General features: G+C 42.2%; 1 protein-coding gene across 1 annotated transcript in view; it reads left to right on the plus strand.

Annotated features, from left to right (window-relative positions):
- Nucleotides 1–2,344: 2,344 nt before the first annotated feature.
- LOC110948240 (zinc fingers and homeoboxes protein 2) overlaps nt 2,345–16,876 on the plus strand; it is a 31,976-nt gene continuing 17,444 nt past the window's right edge. Inside the window, exon 1 of the mRNA XM_022189683.2 lies at nt 2,345–2,799. The gene's annotated coding sequence lies outside the window, so the exon portion shown is untranslated. The remainder of the gene's footprint in view (nt 2,800–16,876) is intronic.

Consider the following 16,876-nt stretch of genomic DNA (forward strand, 5'->3'; position numbering starts at 1 on the left):
ATAAATTGAATCTGCATGACCTTTTGCATGAGTGATGACTCAATTACATTAATTTTCTAAAGGCTTAGGAACTCTGTGTAATCTGTCTGCTCCGACTATTTCTCTGTCTTGGGGAAGTCAATTAGGATGCTTATTGTTTTTCCTGGAGACACCAAATGGAAATGTATACCGTGTCAGAGACACATTATGTCTACATGTCTATGTTTATACAAATACAGAAGCTGGCTTTGTATGATTTCCAATGTTTTATGGAGGGAAAAGATATTTACAAATGCCTTCCAAGTGCTGTGAAAATATACATAAATACTATAATATTATTAAAAATTGTGTTTGTTATGGTGTTTCCATTACAAAATCTGAATTTATGAATATTTGAATAGTTTTTATTTCAAAACGCCTGGATTAGGGATGTTGGAAGACAGTTCTCAGTGTGTGTACAATGCAGGCTTCAAGCTTCACATACCAGGGAGAGTTAAGTGCAATGGCTTAACCAAATGCTGAACATGCCACGGGCCTGCTCCATAAAATGCAGAAAGGAAATTGGAGATCAACGTCTGACACCCCATTTAAATGAACCAAACAAATCAGTTCAAGCGGTTCCACAAAGGTCAGTTAAAGTTCATGTAATCAGGCTAATCGATGCAGGTTCAGGTAGTTTAGACATCTGCAGGCTCACGCTGTTCTCAGCAGCAGAGGCCACAGATGAAACAAATATTAACCAAAAAAGTCATACTGCTGCAATAATCAAAACCAGAGAGAAAGGATGGTAAGAGACTGCTGATCGACTGCATGCAACCTAAATTAGAATATGATTAAATATGTGGATGAGTAAATCCAGGATGGAGCTACAGTCAGGCATGAGCTCCACTGGAAATATGATCTGTGAATTTTTGGAGGGTCTCAAATATATTTATACTATTTTTCCCCCTGTGTCTTTATCATCTTAAATCATTTGTAGAGCTAAATTTTAGTGATTTATGATTCATGCATGCGGGTGATTCATCACTTTGATAAAGATACCCGTTCTTGCAAGCTGGCGTGAAAGAAAAACCTAACAATAATTTTAAAAAACGCTTTTAGTTTTTTTTTTCATTGAATATATTTTTGAACATTTTTGTAGCCGTTGATTTTGAACAGCAGGGAAAGTGAATAAAAAGCTTTATTTAAAGTCATGGTATAATATGCACACTGATTCAATCACCTGTTCAAAGAGTTTGTATCTTCGTTTAAAAACCTTCATTGATTCATTTAAAAAACAATACAACAGCTAACTGTGTCTTCTCTTTTTTTTTTTTTTTTTTTTTACATTTTTTAATATTGTTTTAAATGTATTTACCAGTATAACCAGGAAAATAGAGGAGAGAGAGAATGTGGATTTAAATGCTACATTTCTGTTCAATATATAGTCAAATATTTTTCGCTGGTTAACTATTTTTGAGTTATTATCATTTTATTTTGATAATTTAGATTGTGATTTATTTCCTGTAGCATAAGTCCAAATGTTTGATATCACAAACCATAAAATTTAACATGGATGTGGGTCTACTTTTTGTCATTTATGATTGCATAATTGATACTGTTGCCATTTATTTAGGTTGATTTTCTGTAAACTTCACCATTTGTATTGATACTGGTTAATACATTTAAATAATATGGTAAAATGCCAGCAAGTCAGTGGTAAAAACTTTCCTTTCAATCTGTCGGTCTCTCAGCATAAAGTGGCAGAGTACCTGAGCTTCATTTTGCCTTATGGAGATGAAAGAACCGCAAATTAAGTCAGACTCACTGAAATAAGCCTGAATTATTTGGTAAAAATGGCTTTACAAACCTTCAGCTTTAATTAAACACCACTTCTCGTGTGTGATCATCGAGCATTTTCTGCTTAAAAACAACCCAATGCATGGATAGAATCACTGCAAATCTGAATTTTTGCACAAATCATTTAATATTGATATAAGGAGGATGTGATGCATGCTGAAGGCCAAGGTCAGGATCAGTTCTGAGGTGGATCCAGTGGAGGTCACTGTTGTGTGTTTGCCTGGTGTGTGTCATTTGAGGGCACTTTTCACCAACATAAGCTGTGACTATCAGCTGACCTCGAACTAACCTCTGCAGATCCAGATGTGTGTTTTTGTGAGCGTGATGGAGAAGGCGGGAGGTGGATGCAGGTTTCCTCTGCAGGACAGGACAGCAGAAGAGAGGAGAGGAGAGGCCTCCAGCTGAGAGCACTGCAGCAGCTCCACACCTCACATCACATCACACGGGGAGATAGAGGAGCCGGGGTGGGCGGGGAGACTCGGCCGGGGAGAGGGAGGAACTGTGGGGGTAACAGACGCCCCCTCGGATGCTTTAATATGCAATTAGCTCGGAGCGGAGAGGCAGCAGGCATCAGCTCAAGGGGGCAACTTGACAGCGACAAGACGCAGCTCATTCATTTTTCCGGGCTTCATGGAGACACCGGCTCCTCTGCGGCTGTCTGGACCGAGAGTTACTTCACTTTCTCCCGCTTTCCGCCGCTGAAACTTTTCCCGGCTGCGGCACCATGGACCCGCTACGGACGGACACCGGCGCTTCGGTACGGCATGCAAATACGTACTCTGACGTCGGCGATCATGTGGCTTTTGGCGTAGATCCTCCTTGTGATCGCCAATTTTTTCTTTCCTGTCGCCTGTTGTCTGCTTGGTTATTGGGCCGCCGCGACGCCACCTCGGCGCTTCGAACCGATTTCGGGCTTTAGGAGCCGCTTTGGGAATCTGACCGACACCACCTGAGCGTCGCGCCAAAATAAACGGAGGGCAGGTAAGAAACGGATCAACTCTTCCTCTGTTTTACTCGCTTCACCTAAAAGTCCCCCCGCAAGTTAAAAACGCCTGTTCGAGCCCCACTCGTGGCTTTGCGTGGCTCCCAAACAGCCCCACGCCTCCGGATAAATATTTTAACTTGTCTCGCCGCATGAACTTTGCCTGTTCCCGCAAACAACACCTGAGACCCGCAACGTCTCCGCCAAGTTGTTAATTGGACGTTTTCGCCGCCGGTGTTCAAGTTTGTCTCGGCTGCGTTTCGGCGGCGGCGGGCGGCGGGCAGAGACGGACATCGTGTCTACTTTTCCTCCTCCCCGTGTCGACATAACCAGCAAAACATGGCCGTCCTTTGCCGACATGTTGTTACGTCGATGGCGAGAAGGGGGGAACATTTGGGGCGAGTGTTTTTCTGCGCCCCTCTGTCACATCGCGGGGTCGGACTGCTGGAAACGGCCGCAAAAGTGCGCAGGCCGGCCGGTGCAGCCGCTCACATTCAGCCGCACTCAGGTTGGAGCGCAACTTTTGGAGTCCGACGTTGTTTATAGACTTTGATTTGTGCGACTCTCTGAGATGTAGGCGGAACGTTACCCCTGGTGATGCCTCCTCCTCCTCCTCCCTCTGAAACCTCACTGCAGACAGACTGGAGTGTTAGACTGCTGGAAAGTCAGGCGTGGTGGTTCATTTTTTATTTATTTTTCAATTCAGAATATCAACTTTGCTCAATGCACCGACTGTAAACAGCTCCGTGTCCTTAATGCACCCGGGGTTTTATTTTGGAGGAGCACCGGTGGCTGTAGGTGGCAAAGTGACTGTACATGAGTTTAAGTAAGGGACACAATATATTCAGATGCATTAGACTGCTGTAAAAGTCAAGCGTGGTGTGTATTATTATTATTATTATGTATTTTTTTTATTTAATTTTGAAATTCAGACAACCAACTTTGCTCATGAACCCAGTCCACCCACTGTAACCTCCTTCCATTAGAGTTCTCTGTGACCTTTTATTTTTTAAGGATAGTGATTGTTGGTTTTATTTATTAATTTCAATTAAATTAAAAAAAAACTGCTTGTCCACTGGATCAACCAATAACATGCTAAAAATGGTTCAGAAATGCAAGCGGCGTGTTTGAATAAGGAACACAATATTACATTCAGATGCGTTAGACTGCTTTAAAAGTCAGGCGTGGTGTGTTTTATTTATTTATTTGTCCTTATTAAATTCAGAAAATCAACTTTGCTCAATGTACCAACTCCAGTCTCCACTGTGTCCTTATTGCACCCAGTATTTTATTTTGGAGAAGTGATGGTGGTGGTTGCTGGGTTTATTCACTCAATTTGGTTTCATTCGTGAAACTTAATTCGTCTCCTCAGAGCATTTTAAGGCATCTTGGATCAACTAATAATGTTCATAAGGTGCTGAAATGGCATGGAAGTGACTGTATGTGAGTTTAGCAGTATGGTTAGATAAAAAATACAATATATTCAGACACAGACTGGAGCATTAGATTGTGGTAAAAGTCAGGCATGGTGGGGTTTTTTTTGTTTGTTTTTCATGAAATCAAATTCAGAAAATCAACTTTGCTTAGTGCACCAACTGTAAGCAGCCTCCACTGTGTGCTTAATGCACCCAGTATTTTATTTGGGAGGAGTGGTGGTGGTGTTTGGGTTTATTTATTCAATTTAGTTCAGTTCAGAAAACTTTATTGGTTCGGTGGGGACAAAAAAAGCATGCAGGTGGTTTGAACCTAAATTCAGTGTAATGTTTGGAATATGCAATGTCTTAATGCAAAGGAGGGGCAAATTCATCTGAATGATTATAAGTGAAAAAATTCATAGAAATTCTACTTTAAATGTAGCCCAATAAGCAGATAGTTGACAAATTAAAGGAAAAGGCAGCTTCTTGTGTGTTGGTGACCACATGCCAGAGAGGGAAAACCATTATTCTTCCAAAATATACCCCCTCATTTGGTGTTTTGATGAGGTAGTGAAGACTGCGGTCTCAAACATCAGTCCAAAATCTCCTATAAGTGTTGAATTGTATCAGCATCTGGTGGACTACGAAGTCCAAAGCCGGGCCCAGTGACCCTTAATGCCCTGTGGATTGCAGCACTGTCACCCTGGACACACCACTCCCATGAGGATGAAAATGATCCATCAGAGGATGAAGATTCCTTAATTTGCAGGGACTCCAAATCATGCCTACAAACAGAGCCACCTGACCCCTCTCACTGTAGGGGTCACAAGTTCAGGTTTTTCTTTTAATTTGTCCGCCTGCTCTGTATCATCTTTCTTCAGGCGTTTTCTCGTTAAAAAAAGTGAATCACAGAAACGGTACAATGCCGTATGACTGGATGATCATGCTATTTTCTTCTGAGCCTCTGTAAGTCTTCCTGTAAGGTGGATATCATCATTAAATCTGACCTGAACCCTTCAAAATCTGGAATTGAACAGCATCTGCACACTCCCCTTAATATCAACTTGACACTATTGTGAAAAACTTGAGCTTGGCATATTTAAATGTTTGAGGCACTGAGCTCATTTTAATACAGCTACTCTCAGTGTTGCAGTAAAATGCAACGTTTCCTCTGTTATTCAATCATTTCAGTTTTTATCACCACAACAATACTTAAAAATAATCCCAATGAGGTCTGTGCAGTGAGTAATGCACGTTCTAACTGCAAAAAGAGAGCGCTGGTATTAGATTTGCAGGGTGGGAAATAAAACAAGCGCTTCCATTCAAGCTCCCATACGTCTGGCATGTGGAATCATTCTGTTTGGTTTTGTGCAATGACACAGTAATGGTTTGATTCAAGTCTGTAATTAACAACGTACACACAGTATAAATATTGTTAGGTGGTCACGATGAAGCAACACATGACTGACATTTCCAAGAATGGAGACATTTGAGGACAGTAAGACCAGCTGACTCCCAGTTGCAGTTACATGTTGACTATCAGCGTGGAGACTGAAATTAAAGTAGAAATCATTTAGAGATGGTTATGATAGTTAAAGCACCTGTGCACTGATGTACAATCTCAGATTTTGTGTTGTCAGTCCCTAAAGTTGCTCCAAGAATTGAAAAAAGGTGTTGCGTACCTGTTAAAGCGGTGCTCTTTTTTTTGTACGCCAGTGTATCTGGTGGAATATCTCGTTTATCAGACGTTGTTCTCTCAGCTCCTGGATGACCTGATGTTTTGTATTTCGAGACATTCTCTGATCAACAGTCCCACCCCCCTCCCGTGAAAGATGCAAGTGGTTTTGATCACAGCGCAGTTAACCCTCCTGTCAGGCCCGTTACCAGCGACTCCTCTGGGGATAAACTTGGCTCCGCTCACGAAGCCATGCACTCCTGCTCTTTCCATGTGAAGAGGAATTTGGCTCATGTTTGTTCTTCACATGCTTTCCACTTGTGATCTGCCAAATCAGTCGCTAATGTTATATAATTTGGAATGACAGCCAGATAATTTTTATTGGGGGCTCAACAATCAAAGCGTATACCTGCTTGTGATGATAAAAGCACACAGTCGCATTTTAAATTACGCACAGACAGCTGTGTAGCCAGGCTTTTATATTTTACAAAATAATGTGGGACGCACAGCTAAAATGAGTTGTTTTAGTATGGAAGAAATCGCCAAATTAACATTGCCATGTAACTCTCTTAGATTAAATGAGAATTATTTTTGAATTATTTATGTTTTTTCTCAAACAAATCGACTGTTATAAGACGGTACACTAGAAAGAAGTGATTTAAATTCCCTACCGTTGTCCAGAGTCAGGTATATGGGACAACATTACCGAATTGTTTTTACAGTTTGACAGATGCAAGATTAAGTCTGTCTGTGTTTAATTTTTTTTTAGGGGGGTTGTTGTTCTCAGCATTGCTCTGGGGATTAGAGAAATGCACAGATGTCAGCATGCTACCTTGTCGTCCATAACATCAGTGGCTGTGACAGCAATAGGTAGAGAGAGAATTTTCGCTGGGAAAAACGCTTCGTGCAGCCTTGAAACCATTTGGTTATTTACAGCGAGGTGTTCAGCTGCTAATATTATTGAAGAAGTAGCACGAAAAAATAAAATCCAACCTCATCTCAGTGATTTTTTTTTTTCCTCCCCTCCAATCTTGCCCTACCGTGCAGTCTTCCTCAATGTACTGTGACCTCGTAGAATGTCACAGCCAAAACATCCAGCTGTGAGGCGATCCGCTCTGTTTGTTTCCAGAGGCGCCTATTTCGTTTACAGTAGTCAGACAGTAGAAAATGAACAAGACTCAATCTGTCACATTTATTTAGATTTAAAAAGTAGAATCACTTAGCATTAAGAATTGATGTCAAATTATGAGCGGGGAATTTTGATGAAAACAGAAAGATCTCCCCGTTTAGACAGATTTAGTCAGACAGCCTGTACACAAGCTGTTCCGAATCAAAGCAAACCCAAAGGTGTGTTTTGCAGTGGTAATGTCAAATTAATGCCACTACACAAGTGATATCAAAACTAGTTTGTGACAATGATTTTAGTCGTGTGTGTGGTCTAATATGATTTGTATAAATAGCTTGTGATATCTGAGCCTTTATACCGACAGATGTTACATTTGTCGATCATGCCGGCTAGATCTCGTAATGTTGTCTGGCTGCTCACTGAAACTAATCTGGAGCAGGAGATTCACAAGAAAGCACCTTTTTACTGAGAAATTCTGCTAAATGAAGGCAGACAGGTGGCAGGTACTATGTGTGATGTGCATGTAGCTGACGTTTGATCCGTTCATTTGAGCCAAGATGGATTGAGGCGGGTTTTTGGAGAAGTCTGAGGGTAAACTATACACTCGGGGCTATAAAATATTAAAATAATTCAAAGTAGTTGCTTAATTGAGCCGCATACTTTTGACCAGAGAGCTGTTAGTTTGGCTTGGATACCTAACTTACTTTTTCAGTAATCTAATCATTACGTGACTGCATTATTAAATCATATTTCAGTATTACAGATGGTGATTGCTGTGTAGTTTTCCCTTCTGATAAACAAAGGCATCAGCTGTATCGAATAGATAAGCATATTGATCCCCAAGGGGAAATTCTGTTGTTACAGTAGCAAGCAGAAAGAGTAAATGACTCACCACAATAGAAAAATAAGACATAATATGAATATAATAGAAAAATATACTAAAATTGTAAATGCACAATAAAGTGTAAATTATACTATGAAACATAATTTTAGTGAAAAGTTGCTCATCTAATAATGTGCAACGATGAGATAACTGAAGTGAATAAAATATATCATTGTGATATATTCCAGACTCATTCCAGGTATTGTTTATCATCTGCTAGCATTAGCTGTAAAGCACTGATCAGCAGCTGAAATGATAGAAAATGACGAGCACATGCGTCTAACGCTAGACTCCTCACTCAGCTCATTTTGTAGTTTGGCTAATGCTAACTCATAAAATAATGTTTGTAAAAGTAAAAAAAATCTGTAGCTCTTTGCCTTAATTTTTATTAGGACACTTGGGTGTTGGGAGGTTGTAGTGATGGGACATCACTCTAGCTGTTGGTTTTATAGCAGTAGCTGACACTTTTCCCACTTGTGAAAGCATTTCAGACAGACATACTTAAAGCTGTATCTGACACAGTAGCATACATTTATTGCATTTGCATAGTTTTGAGCTGAAGACTTTTATTTTTGGAGTTGTGCTACTTAACCGTTGGTGGATTTTCAGTGTTTCCCAACCAGCACACTTCCACATCCAGTCCTGAGCTGTATAATGGCTGTCCGTTCTCTTGGTGAAACACTGGAATGAGTCATCAGGGATTGGAGGACGGAGGTTGTTGTCATCCCGGCCTGTCGTGCTCAGCTTGGCTCTCTGATGACATCAACAACATCTACGCTGTGCTTTGTTCCAGCGTTGTTGTTTTTTTTGTTGGTTCAGGTCTTCTCTTGCTGCCTGTTGGTAGGTGACTAAGGCAACCACAGAGATGAGCTCATCACCTGTAGGTGGGGCTGAGAGGGGGAGTGTGAGGATGAGGAGGGAAGGAGACAATTAGAGAGACAGGGAAGAGGAGTTACACAGGGACAGACGGCATGAAATCAGCACTGTATTAGAGTGTGATGTCTGAGAGAGACGGAGTGATACAGAGGACGAGACAATTGAGTGGCACTGAGGGTGATGAAAGACGATAACAGATAGTGAGAACATGAGAAGCTGATGGAGCTACACATACACCTGAACCTGTAAAAGCAACTCCATGTTGGTGTCAGGCCGATTTGCTAGCTCAGAAGCTGGTAAGATTCCTGGAAACCTTCCACCACGGCAGCAGCGTTTCCGGGTAAAGTGGCACCAAAGGTCACGGCGATCTTACGTATGGCGGTTTTATGTGTCCACTAAGGCAATCCCCAGCCTCTAGAGCTGCACTTGATATGGTGTGGCCAGCCAGTTCCCTTTGGAAATCTTATCGGAAAAATCGCAGATAGATAGGAAGAATTGAGTGTACATCTGTGGTACTTAACATGCTGGAAATTCAAGACCAAACTAAAGGTGTCACGGAGAACAGTGAGAGAGCCGGAGAGTGACAAAGAAGAGAAAGAAGACACTAGAGTCAGAATGTCTAAGCAGTGTGAATGAGAAACAAGAGACGGCCTCGTATTGAGGCTGCAAGATAAGGGTGTGAGTGTGGGAGAGGAGTGTGTACCTTGGACCCTTCCATTAGTGTCTGCAGTCAGTCATTTCACGAGCAACGGGTCACTGTATTTTATTAAGAACCACGCTGCTTCATTGCTGTATTGATGACTATTTAAGCATATGGGTGCATATCAGTCTGTACAGCAGCGTGCTTCTGCATGTGTAAGCATGTATTAAAGTACCCAGTCATCCACTGCTCATTTCTCACAGTCACTGCAGTGTGGTAGGACTTGAATCTACTTCTGCGGTTGACAAAATAAATGCTCTGGTGAAATCAAACCAGCACATGAAACTTATAAAAAGTTAGCTTCATACTAATGCATGTTAGTCAGTATGTCATGTAGGTCAGTGGTGGTTGATCATGTGAGCAGACTGGCTGCTCTGCTCCCATCCTAACGTGTCCTCCAAAATTCAAGTTTTGGAGGGGGGGAAAAAGGGAAACGAGGAATGAAGAGAGAGTGCTCGCTAAAAGGCCTTCTGCACTGCAACCACGTCAGCCAGTGGCAGAGCTCAGACACGCCCCTCCTGCCAGCCGCAGACCAATGAGGGAAGGCTGGAGACAATTCACAAGCCACACCCACTGCAGGGAAGGCAGAGATTGACAGGTGGGAAATCCAGCCGCACAGGAGCATTGAATCTCGCAGAGGCTCATGACAAACACAGAATACTCCCCAGTCTTTCTCATTTGGACTTGGCAGTATATTTCTGACATAAATCCTTGTCTGCCTCTCATGCATGCATGTAGAGCACTTACTGTGTACAAACATTACATCACAGTGCATTGGAATATGATTTAAAATGTGGTGACTACGGTGTGGTGAACTCTGGAATGAAGTTTTGCACTACCCTCCCTTTTCCCTCAGCTGACCTAATTCGCACGCTGTGGGTTTGGTGCAAGATGACCTTTGCACCAGTCGACTGGGGTTCCACAGTGGACTTACTAGAACTAAAAAGTCACATTTCACCCTACACAGCTATAATAGCCTGCAAGAGCATTTTAAGATGTTTTTAATGCCCTTAAAATGTGTCATTATCGAGATTTCCAAACAAGAGTAAAGCACTGTTATCAGGAGGGAGAGTGAAAGAGAAGAGCTAGTAGATAAGAGGGGTGCAAATTTGACCACCCAGCCAAGTCAAGGGGCCCATTTTCATTGAACCTGTATGAAAATGTTCAATAAGAACATTTCATTATTTGTTCAAATGAAACTGTGTGCTACACATTGTCTCTGCTTTTTATTTTTTCTTGCAGTTTCAGATGAATGCTGGCTGAGTGTTGGCCTTCGTCACTGGGGTGACTTTGTCAGCTTGCAGGAGGGTTGCAGCATCGCACTGAAAGCTTTAGATGTTGCACAGTAGTACATGTGTTATGTACATGACCGTTCCTGACTTGCAGCAGGTAAAGCCCAACCTCAGCCAACTTCTGAGTTTTTTTAAATGTCTTATTTTAAATCCATTGCTGCACTGCAATGCTGAATTTTTCCTTTCTGAATATTCACAAAGCCATTGAAAATGTGATGCAGTGTCAAATAATGCTGACTCTCACCTGTCTCCTAAAATTATTCTTCCAAAATATATAATATACGGTCTAAACCTCACAGCCAGGCAGAAAAAACCCGCAAAGTTCAGCTGGATTTTCAACATCGCTGCTGTCGTGACACTGATTGACCTCTGCAGGGTTTCTACTCCTGGATGTAAGCACACATCCATGCACGATTTCTGTTGGTTACAGTGTTACCATAGTAACACAACCATCAGCCGCAGAGTGGGTGACACTTGGATATTTTTATAGTTTGCCCTTTGTGCGTGTGACAATGCATCTTCGTGTGTGTTCAGGTCTGGCGACGTCAAGACTGGAGTTTGATTTTTGTATGAACCAGATTAAAGGAAAGATCCGTCCAGAGCGGCCTGCTGACGGCTTTATGTGGGCCACTGTGTCTTCTACAGAGCTGAAAGATTGAATAAGGTCACAGCACTGATGATCAGGCAAGTTTTCTGAAACTTTTATGTGGAAGTTTGGCGAGTTGTCATAAAGGCTGATGGATGTGTGACTTTTGCAGAAACCTTTTTGAGTCCCTGCAGGTTTTAGTAGACGGAGGAAAATACTGTAGCGGTAGAAGTGCTCATTTCAGAGGAAAAAGTGGTATATTTGACACTTTCACTGACGCTTTCACTGCAGTTGGCTGATGTGATTGAATCATGTGCTAAGACCCATGTCTGTTTTATCATGTTAATGCAGTTACACTCATAATTATTCATATCTATGCCAGCTTGTGATTTATAGTGTTTTTATTTATTTGACCATTAGGTTTCTTCTGGCAGGAAATGACCATAAACAATCGAGAAGAGACGTTTTTAACAATATGTAAGCTTATTACAAAAAAACACATCCAGGATTACTCATACCCTCTCTCGCTGCCTTTATCTGCCACCAGAGCAGGCAAACGATGCTTATATTTGCTATGCAGCTGTTTGCATCTCTCCGCTGTGATTTTGGACTGCTCCTAATTTGCAGTGGTTTTTGTGGTCAGAAGGCTTTCTTGCTGTCACTCTGGTCTTCAGATCCCTTCACAGATTTATCAGTGGGTTTCTGCTCTGCTCCAGAATGGTTTCTATTAACCATTTCTTGACTATATTGGCTTTATTTTTCACCATCATTGTCTTGTTGGGAGGTTTGATGCTTGATCTTAATGTAACTCTTATTTCTCATAATGCTGTTTATATCGTCCTTGTTTTTTTTTTTTGTTGTTGTTGTTGTATTGTTTTTGCTGAGGCAGGGAAGCTTTCGTATACCTCTCTTGGGGAAGTGGAGCCCTCTTTGGTCGGCGTCCATGGCGACCAGCATTGTGCAGCATATGCTGTTGAGATGTTGGTACCATAATTATTCACATCCATCAGGACGGCCTGGCAGTGATCCTTAGGTTGTACTCGACCTCTTTCACTACCACTTTTGTCACTGCAGAGGTCACGTTTGGTTTCATACCAAAAGTTTTGCATTCTTCACTGTGTGAAATTCCTCTTATTTTTGAGAATGCTTCGCACTGTGTGAAAATACTTGGAGACTGGCTTTGTAGCGTTTTCCTGTCTGGGGACCAGCCACAAAGTGCAGCTCTCTCGCAGTAATGGACCCTAAAAGCAAACACACTGAGCTCTTTGGTTTTGACCAGAACTTGAAGTGAGCCAGTAACTGACTAGAGAACTGTGGCATCAGATATTCTCACTTTTTTTGTATTAGAATGCTGTAGAACATGGCAGAGATTACAGGGGTCATTAGGAACACTACAGAAATCTATTACATGTTAAGGAATATGAATCATTTTGGATGTGGCAATAATTAAAATTTATCATTACTGCCTTGTATTGCCGTGTTTTTTTTAACTTGTATATGTCGTCTCAAGCCAGAAGAAACCTATATATAAATCAAAATTTGTACTGTGCATGAGTAATTTTGAGCTTAGCTGTCTGTGTTTGCATTTTGGATACTGGAAAAGCTACAATATAGAATTGCCAAAAATATGCTTGGCATATTTTAGAAAATGCAAATATTCCTTAGTCCTAGCTGGAACAAAAAATGACATGAAGTTCATTTTTTCTCTTTATAATGTGCCACACAGTACACTATTCCACTCGTAGTTCTTTATCAGCACGTGTACCATTAAAAACACTGAGATTATCTGATGTATTGTTTTAATTATTGATCAGATAGTTAATGGTCTCAGTAGCAGAATGACTGTTTCCCTCATTAATCTATGTCCAGTCTTTATACCCCAGCAAAAAGTAGTGCTGCTCTGTTGCTATGCAGAACATAGCAGGCACTCAAACACAGTGCAGCACTTTGCTCTAGAGGAGCCGCGTGATGAGATTTAAATTAATTCTGCAACGGTCCGAAATTCTGCCTCTTCCCCCTCCTGCTGGGACACGCTGTATTAATGGTGGTGGTGCTTCTCCTCTCCCACACAAGTCAGACACACATTGTCCTCCTCACTGCAGTGGCTGACTTGTGGAACATGCAGTCAGGAGGGAAAACGCACTCAAAACAAGGCAGCGAGAGGAACACACCCCGCACAGTGAAGCCAACAAAGCAGCATGTGCACTCCCTCTGTGCAAGATGTTTTTTGTCGTACGCAATGTGTGATTGAGTTTCAGAGTTTTTTTTTTGTTTGTTTAAGTCGTGCCATTGGTGTTGATGCAGCATGTGGGGTTTTTTTGTTCTGCCTTTTTGCTTGTTATTTTCGAGCTCCGGTGTGAGTCGCTGGTTTGTACTTCATGCATGGCTTCAAGTGCAGGAGCCGCAAAGGTTGCCATCCGTATGCCTCTTTGTGTGTGTGTGTGTGTGTGTGTGTGTGAGAGAGAGTGTGTGACTGCATGGCTGCAAACTCTGGCCCTCCGCTGGCTCTGTGGCTGCATTCATTTCTCCAGCTTTATTCTTTGTTCACCAGCGACACTGAGCCCCACCACAGTCTGCTGGTTGTTCAGCTCGATCTTTGTAGAGGTTGTCCAGGAGAAAGCAGCGGCGTATTGTTTCTCATTTCAGGCAGTGCAAGGCCTTGCTAGAGAATCGGTACATCAGTCTGGCTTCATTATGTAACTTCTATATTATATTATATAACGTAGTCACTGAACTTGCTATTATCAAGCAGAAAATAGATGTGCAACCTTTTACCTTAACCTGTGAGGCACATATACTGCAGTTGCCATAGTGATGTATAAGAAAAGTTCCTTTCTAATTACCACATCGTTATGAGCACATTTAGCCAGGAGCACAGGTATTGACAGGTCGGCACAGCAGTTGTGTGGTTGTGATAGCTGCAGCAGAATCCTCACTGCTTTTTCGACAATTTCACTTTTTTGCAACCTGAGACACTTTTATCCCCAACCCCACTTTGAGACTACATTAATGACACCCAGAAATAGGAGCTGAGTCGAGTGTGCTGCCGTGACTCATCTGTTCAGTGTCATTCCCTTCTCATTGCAGTTTGGATGGATGTCCTTCCTATAGCACCGTTATGTTTCTCTCATATTGGATCATCTGTCTGTATTCGTACATTAGACAGGCTCAGTGGCACGCAGGATATGTAATTATTTCCCCTGTTTTCTCCCCAGTATGTATGCCAGTGTGTAGCTTAAAATGATTACTGTCAGGGCTGATAAATGTATCTCCTGCCTAGCAGCATTAAACATAACTCCTTCAGAAAGACGGCTCCACTAATATAATGCACCAATCAGACAGACAGCCAGACAACAGGAAAGTACAGACAGGCAGGCAAGGGGCTGCCAGGCTGTGTATTCATACAAGTTTAATGAGCATCCAGGCAGTGGGGAGTTTGTGGCTCCGGCGCTGAGCTCACTCTGCACACAGAAGCTGACTGGCTGACTAGGTTAGACACACTGACGAACAGGTGAACGACTGGCTGCTTGACCTGGGTTTACAAAGCAGCCAAGTTTGAGCGTAAAGTCCACATTTAATTAACATTTTTACTATTGAAGCGTAAATGGTCATGTGGAAAGCCGAGTAGCAGCCTGAAACATTATTTGAGCACATTTCTTTCAGCCTCACAGCGGAGATGTGTACAGCCAAAAATGGTGCTGCACAGACCAAAAGGAATTCTCCTCTCAAGGACACCAAGCAATTCTTTTTTTAATCGTGGGACTGGAGCCTATTGGTAATGGTATTATAAAGGCATTATACAAGTTAGATAAAGTTTAAGGCCCTGTTGAATAGAGTTCTACATTGCCATGGTTATTAATCTCACTCCTCTTTTCCATGATGGTATTCAGGGCTCCCGAGTACGCAGCCAAGGCAGCAGGAGACCAGCTCCTCCCTACTCTGAAAATGACAGAGTAGAGAGAGGAAGAGGCTGTCGGTGCCAGAGGATCCTCAGTGTTCCTCAGGATTTACCCAGGCTTTTCTCTTTGTTTGAGACAGTCAGCACACATGTTTGACTTCACTGCAACAACTCAAACTGTAGAGCTGTTTGTGTTTACATTGTGTAAGATGTTTTTTTCTATTCTGAGTCAGCCTCTGCTCAAAATCTGACTTGTTGTGAACATTTTATGTTTTTATAAATAAATAACCCAGTAGACACCTCGTTATTATGCAAACCGGCGCCTGATGTCATCCGATGACTGGAAGCAAATTTTTGAGGAGCCGGCAGCAGCTTTCATGAGCAACACAGACTGATTAAGCCATATAGCAGTTGCTATAACTTATTAATACATATGTTGCATAAATGGAATTGCTCATCTTCTCTCTGCTCTGTTTGTGTGGGCTCAACACGGCAGTAGGAGGTAAAAATCCATCTGCAGCTGGGTGATTTCTCTCTTCCGTTCTGTGCTGCCTCAATCGCCCATCAGCACATCAGATAAGTGTTCAGGCTGTGTCAGTGGTGAGGCAGCAGAAGTTCAGCAGGTCATATGAAGTGGCACTTGAGCTGCAGCTGACAGATGCAGCGTACACTCCTGTTTACCAGATGTTTGCTCGATTGCTGGATTTTGGGCAAAGCGAGACTTTGAGGGACACCGGTAGTGCACTAATATCCTATAGCACCATATTTACACTGTAGTGTTGTTGTTGTTTCTGCTGTTCAGATCTATTTGGCATCCAGAAGTATTGCGATTGGAAGAATCAAGATGCCTGGAAGCACAGTGCCCTCTCATTGTGCTTCCCTATCAGATGTGTGCTAATCAGGCTCAGGGAACCCTTTAAGAAAGGCACCGCTCTGTGCATCATGCAGGAATGGGATTTCCTAATTGATCCAAACACACAGCCTGATGTTTACTTCTTGTTTAATTTCCTGAGGGTTTCTACTTTTTCTTGCCTCCAACAAACATCAGACACAGTCCCACATGCAGCCGGGCGATGCCTGTATATACAGCCTCTGTCAGTGACATGGATGTAGCAGCCGCTTGACTACAGCTCGACGTCCACAGTTGCTATAGCGACACCATGGTAATGAGTCTGCATTCTAATGATGCCTCAGTGGGTTGTTTGAGGAGTTGAGATATCTCGGGACAATGAGTAGACTGGCAAATGACAGCGTTTGGGCCTTGAAGGGGACGCTGCCATTTGATTTATGTGGCTGTTGGAAAGTCCAAATTAAGTGTGCGACACTCTTAAGTGATTACAGACTGCAGAGCTGACAGAAGACCCTAAAGCCATACTCTTCAACAACTCACTGTTGCCCTACCTTACCTCTTCACTCTGTAATACTCATTGCATTTCTTCCATCCATATGTACTTGTAAGCCTCACATATTTATGTTGTTGACATGAAATTGTAATTTGAAAGAGGACTTTGTCTCGTCCTATGTGCTCACTTCATTTCACCTCATATTGTCCTGATAAAAGAGCCCCTCTGCTGCATCGACACATTTGATTTTTACTCTTGTGAATATGAGGATGAAGCTTCTGC

The sequence above is a fragment of the Acanthochromis polyacanthus genome, chromosome 12, assembly GCF_021347895.1.
Source record: "Acanthochromis polyacanthus isolate Apoly-LR-REF ecotype Palm Island chromosome 12, KAUST_Apoly_ChrSc, whole genome shotgun sequence".
Lineage (NCBI taxonomy): Eukaryota > Metazoa > Chordata > Actinopteri > Pomacentridae > Acanthochromis > Acanthochromis polyacanthus.